This window comes from Cebus imitator, unplaced genomic scaffold (genome assembly GCF_001604975.1).
Source record: "Cebus imitator isolate Cc_AM_T3 unplaced genomic scaffold, Cebus_imitator-1.0 Scaffold175, whole genome shotgun sequence".
In the NCBI taxonomy this organism is placed as follows: Eukaryota; Metazoa; Chordata; class Mammalia; order Primates; family Cebidae; genus Cebus; species Cebus imitator.
This window is the reverse complement of record NW_016107490.1, coordinates 662,034-678,089: the sequence shown is the minus strand read 5'-3', so window position 1 is coordinate 678,089 and position 16,056 is coordinate 662,034. Positions and strand designations below refer to the sequence as shown.

The following is a 16,056-nucleotide window of genomic DNA, read 5'->3' as shown; positions in this document are numbered from 1 at the left end:
GTCTGCAGAAATGAAAGGAATTATGGCTTATGGTCAAAGTCTTTCTAGTCCTTGTATGTTTACTAAGGCAATACATTTATGTATTATACCTTTAATCTATCCTTATCAATGTATCTAAAATACTGCATCTAAATTCTTTCCAACGGGATAAAAACTATTAGTAACTGTGTTTTGGGGAATTACCTGTGTTTTTTCTATATGCCTAATATCATCTTAGGTAAAGGTTTTAAATTCAAGAACTGCTAACTCTGGAGAGTGGGCTCTGCGTGTGCAGAGCAACATTCTAATAATTTCCAAGTCTCCACTAGTCATTTTGGTCTTTTATCTAAAATCCTACTGATCAAGTTTCCAGAAAAAGAGGTGTCCTATGTTCATTCTCCCAAGAGACAGAGATCAACACATATTCTCTTGGGCATCTTTTGTGTAGAAGTTGCTATAGTTGAAACTCTGGGAAATATGGAGACAAATTTATATTTCAAGCAGGGGCTTTTAGAATCAGCTCAAATTTCCATAAAAGCTGACATGACTACAGTTTCTTAGCTCACACCCTGATGGCACATTCTTTTTGAATACAAGGAATACCTATTGTGTATTTAGTAAGCACTCAGCACGGTGTTAGGCAATTGCATTGAAATCCAAAGATTTTCAAGTCTTGTTCAAATCTTTTCTTGTCTTCAATGAACTCACAATTTAGAAGGAAAATTAGACATGTGAAAACCAAACTATAATTCTATATGATATATTCCAGGTCTCTTCTAAGTGAGGAGTGTGCCATGATCCATTTGTTGTCAGAAAATACTGGAACTTGTATGTATATTTATCTTTCATGGTTTTTCTTTTTTCTTTTTTTTTTTTCTTTTTGAGACGGAGTCTCTTTCTGTCGCCCAGGCTAGAGTGCATTGGTGTAATCTCAGTTCACTGCAACCTCCGCCTCCTGGGTTCAAGAGATTCTCCTGCCTCAGCCTCCTGAGTAACTGGGACTACAGGTGTTCGGGATCACGCCTGGCTAATTTTTGTATTTTTATTAGAGACGGGGTTTTGCCATGTTGGCCAGGCTGGTCTTGAACCTCTGACCTTAGGTGATCTTCCCAACTCGGCCTCCCAAAGTGTTAAGATTACAGGCATGAGCCACCACGCCTGGCCCATGGCCATTATTTTAAATTTCTCTTTTTGTACTTCATGTACACAGCATAAATATATAAATTGGGGACCTAAAAACTTAAATTCAAAATTTAAATGATGTTCTACATGGAATACGTTTATATTTTTATGTCATATGTAGAAGTTTTCATAATTCATTTGGAAACTAGCATCTTATGGTTATGGTTATACTGAAAATGAGAGGTTTGGAAACTTTAATTATAGTCTCGATTATACTACTATTTAGTGTATCTTTAAACAAATAATTTAACATTGAACATATCTAAGGTTCTGTGACTTATCTTTTTGCCTAATACCTCCTCCTCTTAAATAATAAGCATGTACTGAGAGTTAACTTAGATTTAGAAACTTTTCTAAGCAATCTAAGTGTATTAGTCCACTTGATACTCATAACGTTATTAGAAATGTACTATTATCCCCATTTTACAAATGAAGAAACTGAAACAAAGACAGATTAAATAACTTTCCCCAGGTGGCAAAGCTAAGAAGAGGCAGGCCAGGAGTCTGAAGATGGGGTTAGAGAATTTCTAAAATAATTTTTAATTCTTAATTCATTGAGTTTCCTATGGTAGCGCTAAGGGCTCATTTGATCATTTATTGAACACTTACTTTGTGCCAGACATTGTGCTAGGTGTAGATTATACCAAAATGAAAGACAACTCCCAGTCTATTGGGAAGACAGCCATGTGTGTAGCCATGGAAACACAGAAGGAAAAGCATGAACTGGCCAGGAAATGTCAGAAAGAACAATATTAATAGAAGTGCCAAAGTGGAAGTAGAGAATGACAGGTAAATGGGGCAAGTGAAGGTATTAAACCAGAGAGGGCGGCATTGCCAGGGAGCAAATGTAAAAGCGAATGGTGTGTGTGAGAAAATGAAAGCGGCTCAGCATGGTAAGAGTCCATGTTGTGTATGGGAGGAATAACGAGAGGCTGGAAGTGGGACAGGGGCCAGATCCTGAATAGCCTTATTTGTTGAGTGATTTTAGCTTGTAGTGGATAACGAGTTACTCAGAAACTTTAAGGGATGGAATTATATGATTAGATGTGTATTTTAGAAGTTCTATTCTGGCTCTAGTGTGGAGATTGGGGAGGAGAGATGTGAGGCTGAGGACTGGGAATTTCGTTTTAAGAGTATCGAACTTGTCTGTTCACTCATTCTTTCTTGAAATTCTGTTAATTACCCATTGATTTATCCTGTATTTTTTGATGTGCCTACTATGTGCCAGACATTGTTCTAGATGCTTGAACTCTATTAGTGAAGAATATAGGCAAAAATCTTTACCCTTCAGGAGTGTAAACCCTGGCATAATTCATGTGTAATTACAAGGAAGGACTTGGCTAAAGGGACAGTGTGGTTAGAGAGGGGGAGATGGATCTGTGAGATATTTCGAAGGCAGAACTGACAGGACCAGTGATTAGGACTGAATCTGGATTTTTAAAATAAGATCTGAAAAACCATAGAGAATTCATCCTTGTGAACGAAAATGATCCCAACAATAAAAGATGGAATTTACTATTCAGGAAAGCTGGAAGAGGGCAGTCAAACTGACTTTATGGGCACTGGGAGTAGGGTGAAGAGGAATGAGTAGCCACTGGGAGCATTATTTGGTCCATCAAGATGATTCAGGAGACTAACAGCCAATTGCCCACCACTAACCTTTTGACCTTTGATCTCAGAAGTTTCCAGAGCAAAACGTCCTCTTGAAAGTTTTGATTTTTACTTTTGGAAGGGGAATGAATACACCATCACTGGCAGCTACGTTTCTAGAAAGGACTTCCTAAAAACAAAACAATTAAACTTAGAGGTTTTATATGGTGAATTTAGATTCTCATGCCCTACAAAAAGCTCAAGCCCTGTGATTATCTTAGCCCAATCAGGGTGAGTCAGACCCACCTATTGCAAACTTTAGAGAATAATAGATTAACTTTGTAAATGAAAAGAGAAAGGAAGTTGATGTAGAAGTTTAAATCACACTGAACTCTGCAACAAGTCTCAACAGGAAACAATAATAGTTTGCCACCTGTGGTCTCCTTGACCTGCTAAGGTATATGCATATAAAGCTTTGTAGAAATCATAACCAGCAAAGAGAGGCTGGCTAAGTGGATGGCTAGAACGTCAGATTTTCAGGACTTTTTCTGTCCTTAGTGTTGACTTATTTAAGTCAAGCTTTGGGTCAGATTCTTGACTCTTGCATGCCCATTTGTCCATTGGGAGAAGGGGAAGAAGAGCAGTACTTGGCACCCAGAGAAGGTTCACGAAGTGCGTTAAGGGCCTGACTTGAAAGGCTGTAACGTTATACAGAAGTGGATAACGTTCTATTTTTATTGACAGCATGAATAAGAAGTATAGGTGGTCTGACTGAAAATATCTCTGAATAAGAGTCTTTTCAGAAATGCGGAATGATTGTCAGAGGCCTGGAAGGCAGTGATGTCATACGCCTTGTCCCTGGACATTGTCATTTGGCATCGAAGGGGCAGCATTGGAGTTGGCCTCAGATCCTCACCGGCTCAGAGGTGTGGAGGAGGGAGAGCAAGTAGAGTGCTCCTTCTCCACTGTTGGGGCCCTATTACATGCTGCTGAAATAACTTTGACACCTTGGGGCTGTTAATGCAAATTTAGAGAATAAATTGGTCTTGGATGAGTGATAAAATGCAAACAACAGGGAAAGAAAGGGTCTTTGTTTACTTTCTCTTTTCCTGGTGTATGGCTGAACAGGTTAAACACCTGTGAGAAGAGGGTGCTTCAGGGACACCCTCATACTCAAATTGTTCATGGGTGTCTTGGAGATTGCACTCCTTTCCTTGTGCAGTGATTAGTTGCCTCTTCATCACTGGCGAGGCTGGCAGCGAGGAGCAGGGCCTTCACCTGCAGGTGTTGCCATGGCAAAGGACACTTGGAATAGATTCAGGCAACATTAAAATGCAAAAGTAAAAATAAGAATAGAGAGAAAATAGAAGCTTGACTCCTAGAGACATTTGAGTGGATCAAATCGCCTCCCTCATAGCAGCCATTGCCAGCCTTGAGATCAACCCCACCTTTTCCCTCTTGACTCCTAAGGTTCTCTGAGGCCTGGCTATGAGGTGCAAAAGCCATCTTTTTTTTTTTTAACACAGTTAAATTTAAATTATTTTGTTCCTAGGAAATATGGTTTGGTTTCTTAATCCAAACAGGATTAAGAAATTATGAAATGAGAATTGGTTTTTGGATGCTATGAAACAATTCCTTTTATTTTTCTTTTAAATTCAGTAGTTGGCTAGCAAAGTAGCTCGTTTTATTGGCTCTGGATTTTTCTCTCATTACCGTCTTCTTTAACATCCACGTGGCTTATCAAAGAAGCCAAGCCACATTTTTCCTGTGTCATCCCAAAAGCCTTTGCCTTAAGTTTCACTTGGTTTTCACATTGAATTAAGCGTTCTCTTTCTTACCACTTCTGTATATTTGCCTATTATTCAGAATAGTCTGGTTTATTTACTAAGCTTCCCTAGAACTTGAAGATATTTATGGTCAGATTTCCTGTAGGTCATTATTCTCTAAGTCAGACAATTATCTGTTTCTGTAAATATTTTAAGAATTCCCAGTTAAAGCCAGTGGCAGATTCCCTTTTTACACTCTGACTTGTTGATTCGCTTTGTTATCTAGGTAGTGATGTTTAATAATAACATAGTAGAAATAAATATTTGTTGACTGCATAACCAGTTACATTCAAATTCGTGGGGATGGGCCTAGATAGAGGTGCAATCTCAATGCTCCCCAGGGTTGAGAAACTGTGTGGTGTAGGTTCATGGGATGATTGGGAAGATAATGTCTGTTCCATGGTGGATACCTGAGGCACATTGGTTTCCTGAATTGCTTATGAGTTCTTGTTAAAAAAAACAAAAGTACCTTGCCTTTGGATGCACCTTCTCTTTACCAGGGCAGGGTAAAATGTGGGGCTCAGCTAGGTTGTGGGAATAGGGACTGGTGTGGGAAAAGCTTGGGCCTAGGACCAACGTCTGTGGGACTCTATATGCTCTTCTGAATCTACTGAGAATGATTAGCTACTCTTTGGTGCTATTGCTATTAGAAACCAGAACTTAAAATAGAATATTTCTTAAAATGGAAGGGTTTGCAGTTAACTCAGGTCTGTACAGGGAGGCCGCATTGTTGGTAAGCACTTGGGCTGGGAGGAACCATCTTCTGAACATTGGAGTTTTCTGCATGCTCTGTGGATTTTCATTTCATCTCATTTCTGTGTTTCCTCTAAAAATGAAGAGAAAGTTTCTTTATAGTGAACCGTCTTTTATGTAATCTAGGGTACAATTAACCCTGCTCGGCTTTCATTTTAAAAGTCGATTCAAGTAAACAAATGACCTTTCTGAAGAAAGGTCACTGGGGAGGTTGTATAACATCTGTTCTATGCTGGAATCTGGGAAGTCCTCACAGGTCCCACAATAAGAAAATTTTATTTAAGTGGGCTAGGAGAGAAAGGGCAGAAAGAGAAATGAAGTACTGAACTGTAAGTCTCCTACATTTGGAGGTTAATATATTTCCTAACTTTGCTATGCACAAAGAAAATTGCCTCCAAAATGACTACTAATGCTAGCAATCTTTGACAGTTTGAAGGTCAATATAGTAAATTTTTTTTCTGAATCTGCTATCTACCTGGAAAACGGTATGCACAAAGATTGCACCAGATTTTCTGAATATTCTGGTCAAATTCTGATCTGGTCGTACAGTTTACCAATTGTCAACATGCCAATACCCTATACATGAAGCTGAGGCACCAGAATGATTTGTTGTCTGCGGAACGCCACCCTTATTCCACACTATAAGTTGGTCCCAGAAGTTCTTTGATGGGATGAAAAGAATGAATGCCAAAGTTGAATGAGTTACAGCCGCTACCACCTAATTAAAATGATTTTGTGCCAGTTGCTTTTGTTGGGCAAAATCCACACACAATATAATTTTAATCCTGTTTATATGCACTCTTGGGATAGATTTGAGATCAGCATTGCCATTTAAGTGAGGTTAATCAAGCATACTATATGTAGCTTTTGTTTCTCCACTGTATGTGAAAGGTGACCACTGCTGACAGGTTACCCAACTGGCCGCTTACTCTGTTAACAAGAAAGAGGTGGTTTTCGGTGTCTGGTCATTAACCCAGCCTCAGCCCCAGCGACTTTTTGCCTAGTCCTTGGAATAGTGCAGCTGTTGTCAGTCGCGGAGGAGAACTGTACTTATGAACTGCTTTGCCTTGGCTGCAGTGACATGCTTCTACACAAGGGGAGGGGGCGGGAGAAAAAAAGGAAAAAAAAATACAACTCCCCTAAAAAGCAAACATGGTTTTTTTTTGTTGTTGTTGTTTTTTTTCCTCTGTATGCCTGGCTCTGTTTATATATATAAAACGGACATTATGGTGGAGTGAAAAAGACCCTCGTAAAAATCCTTCTTGAAAACTATTGTTGCTGACAGCCGTGACCTCTGTGAGTCTGCATGTTTACCCATAATTCATAATTAACAAAGACATTAGAACTGCCACAGGAGAATTCTGGGCTTTATTTCTTTCTAACTGGGCAGTACTAATGCTGGAAGTGCTCCCAAATCAGTGATTTAACATTTCAGGAAATCTTGGAGAGGCAGCAGAAGCCTCCTTATATAGCTCATACACTGGGACTTTGGTGATACAGATACGGCCGAGATAATTATTCAGCTCTCGTTATTGCTGTAGCTCTGCACCTGATCCCCGAGCCATTAGAGCACTCTGCAGGTTATTACAACTATCAAACATCAAGGTCTCTTTTCTAGTCTCTTGACTATGTGGTTATCATTTTACTTCTTTTAAATCCCCCATCTGCATAGAAAGCCTCTATGTTTTTTACAGAGATCTGCTCACAGCCTTTCCCCCACCCTTTCTTTATTGCTCCCCAAATGGAGCCCTTTTCTTACCAGCACATTAGCATAAAAATATAAACCTCATACTTCTCCACTTGTATTGTTTTTATACCCTCTCTCGTTTGATTTCCTCTTTGAGGCTGTGCATACCTACACTTTAATTTGGGCAGCCAATGATTCAGTGGAAGTGAATTCTCTTGAGCTCAAGGAGACCATGATAATATAATTTCTGATGATGGGTGTTGTCAGTGCCCATGTTTAACCTTTCTCTTAGTTGAAGGCCCTCTTAACTTTATTGTATGTTTCTACCTATTGCTGCTGTGTCATAGATTTTTGCCCCAAACCAGCAAATTGCAAGAAAATATAATGACAATTTGCAAGAAAAGGGGGAAATTTTGTACTGTGGGTGTATTTAAGGATTCATTAGTTTTTTTTATCTCTTTACCAAAAAGTGTACCCTTTCTTGAAATTTAATATGAAACTGTCTTTTTGATGACATATATTTTCAGTTTTGGTCACAATATAGTTCTGTAATAAGTTTGCTTCCATTACTTTTCTAAATAAACTATAAGACAATCAAAACCAGACAGGTCTGAATATTCTGAGCCCTGTATCAGCTATCTAGGCCAAGCAGTGACTTATGCTACATAAAGATAATAATATAAATTAAGAGTCTGAAGCAGGTCTCTGTGAATTGCATCTTAAAGGAAAGCAAGTTGTTGTTTCTGAATGTTTTACACAGACTTGCTTCTCTTAGAAACCTTTATTTAGCGTGATCTCCCCCAAACACCTGTAATAAAAAAAAAAAAGGCACTCCACCCGCAGCAGGCCTATCTATAGAAAAAGCTAATTCACAAGGGTGAGGGGCAGTCACAGACAGTATGGTGGGGCTGAGAAACATATGGCTTCCTCACTTAATATTGCTGCACAGCCGTCCCACACCATATTCCCTTAAATGGGCATTAGCTTTGTAGCCAAATTAGCAGGCTATAAAAAAAAAAAAGAAAATAAAGGCACTTTTTGATACTACAAAAAACCACCATTAAACATGACTTGACAGCATCTATCCATTATCTCTGTGTATGTATTGTCAGCATGTGTAGTAAGTGTTGCATGTAAAAAAATGAAATATAGAGAGGTTTCAAATGTAGGTAATGTTTTTATCATGAGCAGTGAAAGTTAAGTAACTATATGCTTTAATCTGTACTTTACTTCATCAGCCTATGCAGAGAAACCATCTGATATTCCTGACTTATAGAAGAGGCTGGCTTCTTTTAGGATCTCCTTCTGGCCCCTTCTGTTGAACCAAGGAGGTTTTAAATATTTTTAAAATCATATTCTCCTCTTTTGTTAACTTAATGGTACATGTGTATTTTCTTCCCTAGGAACTAAGGATAGATTTCAACACAAAATGTATATCTATTAATGCAAATTTGTATAGATCAACTATAAATCAGTAGGTAGGATTTGTTGTGAATTGTTTCCCCATTATCAATGACAGCAATAAGAATGCTTCACCCTGGGAACTTTGTATTATTGTTGAATCATTTGAATACTGTCAGAGGTTTCCTATTTAGGATATACTTTCTTTCTTTCTTTTTTTTTTTTTTACTACTATGTGAAATTGTAATTCCTCCACATGTGGTGATCTTAATACCAGAAATTTTGAGTTAAAATCTTTCTTTTTATCTAGTCTTCCCTTCTTATTTAATGTGAAAACAAACTCAGAGAAGCCAAATAACTTGCATAAAGTCACACAGCCAGCTAGTTCATGGCAAACTTTGGTTCTGGTCTCTTGACCCTTTTCTCTTTCTACTATACCACTTTGCTGCTTCCAATAATTGTATAATTATCGATATTCCCAAAGCAAGAGAAGGCACTTGTGAGTTTTATTTCTAGAAGAAGTAATGGTTTGTTCTTAGCCATTCATTCGCTCATTGGTGAGAAAAATGCATAAATTTGCAAGATGGCGGGCCAGCAATATGGCAAAGGTCTTTTCTTTGTATGACAACCAACTGACCCCTAAATGAATTGAACCCTGACCCCCTTCCTCATTAGCTCCAAGAAAGCTAAATAGCCCAGAAACAATTGTTACAAGCAAGCTACAACACAAATCCACCATGTTATTCCTATGGGATTAATTAGGGAGCTAAAACAATGCTTTCTCTTTGAAAGACATACAGAATGATATTGTTATGTTCTTCTGACTTGTGAACATCTTGAAATTTAATGCAAAATTTTATGTAAGAACAAACATATATTACTCTGGAGAGAGGGTTCCAAGTTTGCATAAGATTTTCACAATGTGTGTGTGTGTGTCTGTGATCCAAAATAGGGTAAAACAATTGTTCTATTTCATGCTCCAGTGCATTGTGCTGATGTCATCACTGGTATTGGTGCTCTACCAAAAACACAAGAATTGCATTATGCTTCATTATATTGGAGGAATATATTATTTATGTATTTTTTTCTTGAAAAAAAGGATAGCAAGTAAATTTATACATGTGGCCCTTATAATTAGCACCAAATCAATAAGGAGTAATTTGGGTATTATGACAATTTAGTTTGAATATGGACGAGTGCCACCCAAATCTTGAGTGCTGACTTTCATACCCAATCAGAAAAAGAATGCTATGGCCTTTAGTGAAAGGATGTGATAGTATCCAGGATAAGGAGAGTGGATTATACTAAAAACGAAATGTTCAAATATTTGACAGCATCTTTAACTTCCTTAGATGTTATATAATAAATAGTCAATAGGACCTTTCTAGTAATCAGGGGGTTAAAGCACTATAAAGAAACTTCCATATGTACTTTGTTATCCAAGAGACAGATAGAGAGATGTCGTTCTGATATATTACATAAATCATGGTGCCAGCCAGAAAAACAACAGATGACCAATTTGTACAAAGCATTTTTTCCTTATGTTACATTTATTTAAAATACATTAAATCGTTGTGCTAAAATTGAGGCAGCTGGCAGTCCAGGCAACCTTATAAGATTTGTGTTTTCTGGATCCAGGCCTATTCATTTGGAAAGGTGAAACCATTGGGCTAATATATTTGCTTAGTCATATGCCAAGCCCTTGGAGAATACAGGTAGTCCAGAATTTACCATGTATTCCATTTTTTTTTAAATCAGAAATCTCCTGACAAATGAAAGTCAGATGGTTAATGCCCATTTACTTCCAAGTGAAGTCACTAATTAATGGTGCCAAGTCTCAACCCAAAGAAAAAGACTCATATGGGATGTAATCTGAGAAATCTGGCCATTTTCCAGGGTCTTCTTGTCTCTTATTTTATGTACATCAACAACGATGTGATGCCTAGTTGACCTTAAAAATAAAAGTCGTGTCTGAGTTGGGTGGGTTTGTGTTAAACTGATTCAAGCATGGGCCTAATATGTTGATGGAATTTTAATGTTTGCTGTAGCGTTGTTTTAGCCCATAGTTTTTATCAAACTCTTAATGAGTGATGACCTCCTCAAAATGGTAAAGATCACTCACTGTTAAGGATTTTATACTTTGCTTAAATCAGCTTTCAGTGTCTATTGTCAACCTCATTCAAAACCAATACTGGATAAATAGGGCCATAAGAGAGAAACTCATCTTAAGTGGTCTAGTTTCCCATTGTGGCAATTTCTTAAGTGACAGCTTAACTTCTGTTAGTGGTCTCATACGGATGTAATGGTCTTATAGGCTGTGGTCATGTGAATACCTAGTCACACAATGACATTAGTTATTCAAATGAGAAGTTATTGGTTTCAACACATTTGTCTTCCCAGTTGGCCAATATTCGGAAGTTGGGATTTCTTCAAGAAGCTTAAACTTTAAAATTGAAGCTACCAAAATAATAGGTTTCTATTTGAATTCATCAACTATTTTTGTGTCACTACTGTGTGCAAAACATGCTAGGAACATATTTTGTAAATTTTTAAGGACTTAAATATTCTTTTTCTCTTAGGAGCCTGAATTCTCTTAGGAGCATAAAAAAGAAATACAAAACAAAGTCTGTTCTCTCTGTTTATGATCTTGATGGAGAGATTTGTATTTTAGAGAGACATGGAAACAATTAACAGTTCCAGACCATGAATTATACCTAGTTGAATGTCAAGATATATAATAGAGATGGTCATGACTAGTTGATAAAAGCAGAGGTTATAGAAGGTCATTAACCTAAAGAGATCATTATGGAAGGTTTCTAAAAAGAACACTAATGGAAGAGGTAGCAATTGAAAAAAGCTCTAAAGTGTGGAGAAGATTCAGATGTGTAGGGTCAGGAAAGCATTTGATAGTGTTGGCTGACAATGAGAGCATTCTAATAGATTCATAGCACCACTATTAGAATGCATATATGACAAGTTTTATCTGTGAGCACTTAAAAAATGGTTAGTGGCTTCCCATGCTGGAGAAGGACAAAAATATGAAGCAGGGAGAAAGGAATTGATTTTTTTTCCCTTTAATACTAAGGGTAGGCTGCAAAATAATGGGGACAACCTTGGGGACTTGAAAATATTTCCATCAAGAGCCCAGGAAAGGGCACAGGTGAAGGATTCTTGATAATTGTATTACAGCTAGATCCAGAAATGCTAGAATTTAATTAGTAGAACATGTTCATGGAAGAGCTTCCAGGATTGAAAACCTAGGACAAAATCATGTCCAAATTAAGTAGCTTTGATTGACTTTTAAAAGGTTGAGATAACGTAGAGATTTCTTATTTTCATCTCAACTAACAGATATATGTTATATATATACTGCTAAGTAGATGTGTTACAATGTATGTATGAAAGAATTGAAGTGTGGTAGAATAAAGTAGAGTACATATGCTAGTAGAATACCTGTCTTAGTCTGTTTGGCCTGCTATAACTAAATACCATACACAAGGTAGCTTATAAATGATGAATTTATTTCTCTCAGTTCTGGAGGCTGGGAAGTCCAAAATCAAGACTCTAGTCAATATCACATCTGGTGAAGGGTTGCTCTGACTCATTGATGGCACCTTCTTCCTGTGTCCTCATATGGTGGAAGTGGCAAAGAAGCTCAGTCAGGCCTCTTTTTATAATGGCGGTAATCACCTCACAAAGGCCTTACTTTTAACACCATCACTTTGGAAATTAGGATTTCAATACATGAATCTGGGGGGACAGCAAATATTCAGACCGTAGCAATAACCCAAATGATTAACCAATAACCTCAAGGTAAGTTAAAGTTATTTATCAGTCTGAATTTTTAATTGATTTGAAATCATGCCCAACCATTATTTTTTTCTCCATGTGACACATCTTAAAAACTATCAAGCCTTTAATAGAAAAAAAGAAATTAGGTTGATCTGTCTTCTACAAAGTGACAATAATCAGAACTGTGGCCAAGAATGAGGCTTGGTTTACTATAACATTGGTTTCTTTTCTTCTCTGTACTCCCCTCCACCCCCCTTCCCTTTATCTCTAATAAAGTGTTAGAGTTTGGATTCTTAAATTATAAGGAGTCATTTTCTCATGCAAGGGGACAGTATCTTCCTGCATCTTAACAAGATCTAAAATTTTGAGCAATTTATAATAAAATCAAGATTTCCATTCTATCTAGATACATCAAGCATGGTCAAGGATAGCAGTAGAGTACAGAGGTTGGGCATTCAGGCTTTGGGGTCAAAGAACTTGAGCTTGGATCCCAAGTTTCTTTCAAGTGGGTAAAATGCCTATGCTGTGTAAAGTCAAGTTGCTGTAACTCTTTCAGTTCAGGTACCTTATCTGTTAAATAAGTATAACAGATTATATTTCATAAATTTATTTCAAAAATTAAGATAATATATGCAAAGCACTTCACATAATACCTGAAACAAAAAGCTTACAGCCATTGTACCTTTTAATGTCACATTGTTGGGGTTCAGCACATACCAAATCAAAATGACTGTAGGAGACAAGAATATGCCACCCTAAAATATACTTGTCATATTTTGGGCAGTTTATTTTGAGAAACTGTAGACACAGGAGTAGCCCTGAAAAGTTGCCCTTTTGTAAATAAAATTTACATCTATAAAGGAAATCTACATTAGTATAAGTATCTGTATTTGGAAAAGGGCTGTTCCTAGACAACTATTATTACTTGAGAGACTTTTTTTCTGCATAACAAGGTGACATTTATTTACCATTTCTTCCTTTCTCATTTCTTCCTTTCTCCCTCCCATAACTTGTCTCTACCAACCCACTAGGAAACCCAGCCCCATTCCTTTTTGTAGCTCAGGATGCTACATAAGCTTCAAGCTTTGTCTTCTTTGAGTCATATTTTTGTGGGACTCTCATGTGTACTTACGTAACTAAATATGGCTTTTTTTCCTGTTGATATGTGTTATGTCAATATAATGCATTGCCCAGCCACAGAACCTGCAAGGTAAAGAGAAGCTACTTTTTCCTCCCCTAGAGTACTCATGTCTGACCTTAGGCCTGGCAAGTGGAACATCCCAGAGTCCTTTTACCATCACTTTCACATTAAAATTTACATACTAGACCTCAAAATTTAGGATATAGATCCTACGTGTTCACTGACTGCATCCTTGAGAAGTAGTTATTTATAATGTGAACTAAGCATTGCTCTGCCTCTGGTCCTGTTGAAATCAGCCTTCCATTCCTCCTCCTCAGCAGCGGGCAATTCCTGAGCCTTGCTGAACTGGCCGTGACATTGCAGGACTCCTGAATAATATGTCCTCCAAACTGGTTAGTGTGCACATGTGGTAGCTAATTTTTTTTCCTGACCAATCTTTTGTATTATGAACAATCCATGTTCTAAATGCCAATTAGCTAAACTGGGGATCAACTGATTATCTTGGGTATAGAATACGATTTTTTAAGAGGTGCTCAAATAAAGATATGCAACATAGGCTAAAATAGTTTCTTTCAAGTGAGTAAAATACTTATCTTACAAATTGGCCAAAAAGGGTATTTACCTGATGGAAGGTAACTATCCTTAAAGGTAGATTTAAACTCTTTATGTGATATTTGGGGATGAAACCATTAGAATCAATAGGAGTTGAGTGGCTAAAACTTCATGCCATGTTTTAGAAAATAAAAGCTTGATAAAAAAAATAGTAACTGACCCTGTCTTTGGCCAAAATATTGTGAAAAATAATCTTGGTTCCTTGGGTAGATAATGCACATTGACAAAAAACAAGCTAAATACAGTTTACAAATATTTTCTGATATTTAGGCAATGCAGTGCAATACTGAGCTTTAAAAAGGTAGCCTACATGTATGTTTATTTGACAATCTGAAATATTTCAAGGAGGCTATTGGTTCTTTCAGGTAGATAATGCACAGAATGAAATTTACAGTTTTGTTCAAATATACCTTTAGAGGACATGACATTCTCTAATGACTCTACCATTCTAGTGTAACATGCCAACACTTGTTCATGCCCCAGATTTTTTTTTTCACTCATTGTCTCTCCATTTTATTTTTATGTTGTCTATTCATGCTGTCCAAAATGAACTATTTGCTTTTCAAATGCACCTTACAAAAAACTGGCATCTTTATAGCTATGCTTAGGTGGCGACACTGGCTGAAAAAAGCAAGACGAGCCAAAATATCCTGGCATTCCAACCGTCCATCAGGGACTAGAATCCTAGACCTATCCTTAATATGTCCCTTTGTGAATACTTATTGTGGCCAAAATGTCGTGTCAACTCAGTATCTGTTTAGGGATCTTGCTGGTAGCTAAACACGGGTATGTGGTTCATTAGAATCGGTTCTGTTCCTTGTTAGGGTTATATTTGCGTATTTTCTTAAGGAAATGGTCTTAAAAACAAGAGGCAGCCTTTAGGAGACTGCTTTTCTTTGGACACTTTGATGGAAGAGAGTTTTAGAGAAGGGGCTGAAAGCTGGAGGCATATGGCTGGTTTCATCTTCCGTGTGCCTTTTTCACCGCCTGTCTTTAGCATCTCTGCTTCATTGCCCACGTGTCACCTGTGCTTAGCTATGAGGCGATATATCCTCTCCTATTCCAAAAACATTGATCTTAGTCTCCCTCCTTCCTTTTTTTAATAAATCTTAGTGAAGCAATATAACATTCCAGGTCAGTCCTGTAGTGCTGTTCTGGCCTCACTGGAGCGGCTGCTGCAGAGCATGGAAACTTGCTGGCACAATATTGCAAAGTGACTCTGTGGGGGCTGGACGACTTCCAGCCAGCAATGAACCACGGCCAAGAAACGCCAATATGGATAATGCAAACAAGAGAGATTTGGGGCACATTTCGATTTAACCATCTGATTTAATTGACAGAATAAATGCACCTGTCAACGGGTAATATTCTTGTGATTAGTTTTGGCTGTGATGATGAGATGATGTTAAAAGAATGTCAGAACAACCTGTCCTGGGACTCTTACAGGCAGTTTTGAGTGAGGGAAGGTCAGTTTTTAGCTAGTTCAAAGAAGCAGGATTATCTTCTTGTAATGTGAGGGTATTTTATGGAGACAGTGAACATTTTATTTGACGTTTTCCCTCTGTGCTTAGCCTTCACCACAAATCAGACAAAGTAGGGGATGGAGGCACACAGAAGTAATTGGCTTTTGAATCAGTCTCTATGGCTACTGGAGATAGTCCTCATTTGGAAATGGACAACTCTAGGTATTAAGCTTAAAGCTACACCCGAGTGATCTCACATTCCCCCATATTGTGGTTCTTTTGCTACCAGAGTAAGCAATTTAAGTAAAATTTCAATGGGATAAGGCCTTTAATTGAAGTCCTGTTTTCTTCAGAGAAATTGTAATTTGTGATCTTAGAACAAGTATATTAATAAATGCTCACTAATTCCTTCATTAACCATTTGCAACCCAGCCACAATCCTCTCTAGAAATTGTACTTCTGATGTGGCTGATGAACAAATAAGCAACTTTAATAATCTTCCCCAGGCTCTCTGACCTCTCTGAGCTATTTAACATTGTTGAACTTTTTCTCCTTTTTGAAAGTGCTTACCTCTCTTGGCTTTCCTGAGGAAGAGGTCCTTTCATTCTTCCTCCTCCTCTCAGGTCTCTT

General features: G+C 37.6%; 1 long non-coding RNA gene across 2 annotated transcripts in view; it reads left to right on the top strand.

The window, feature by feature from the left end:
* Positions 1-16,056, top strand: part of LOC119473668 — a 423,651-nt gene that overhangs the window by 1,819 nt on the left and 405,776 nt on the right. The gene's annotated exons all lie outside the window — the stretch shown is intronic.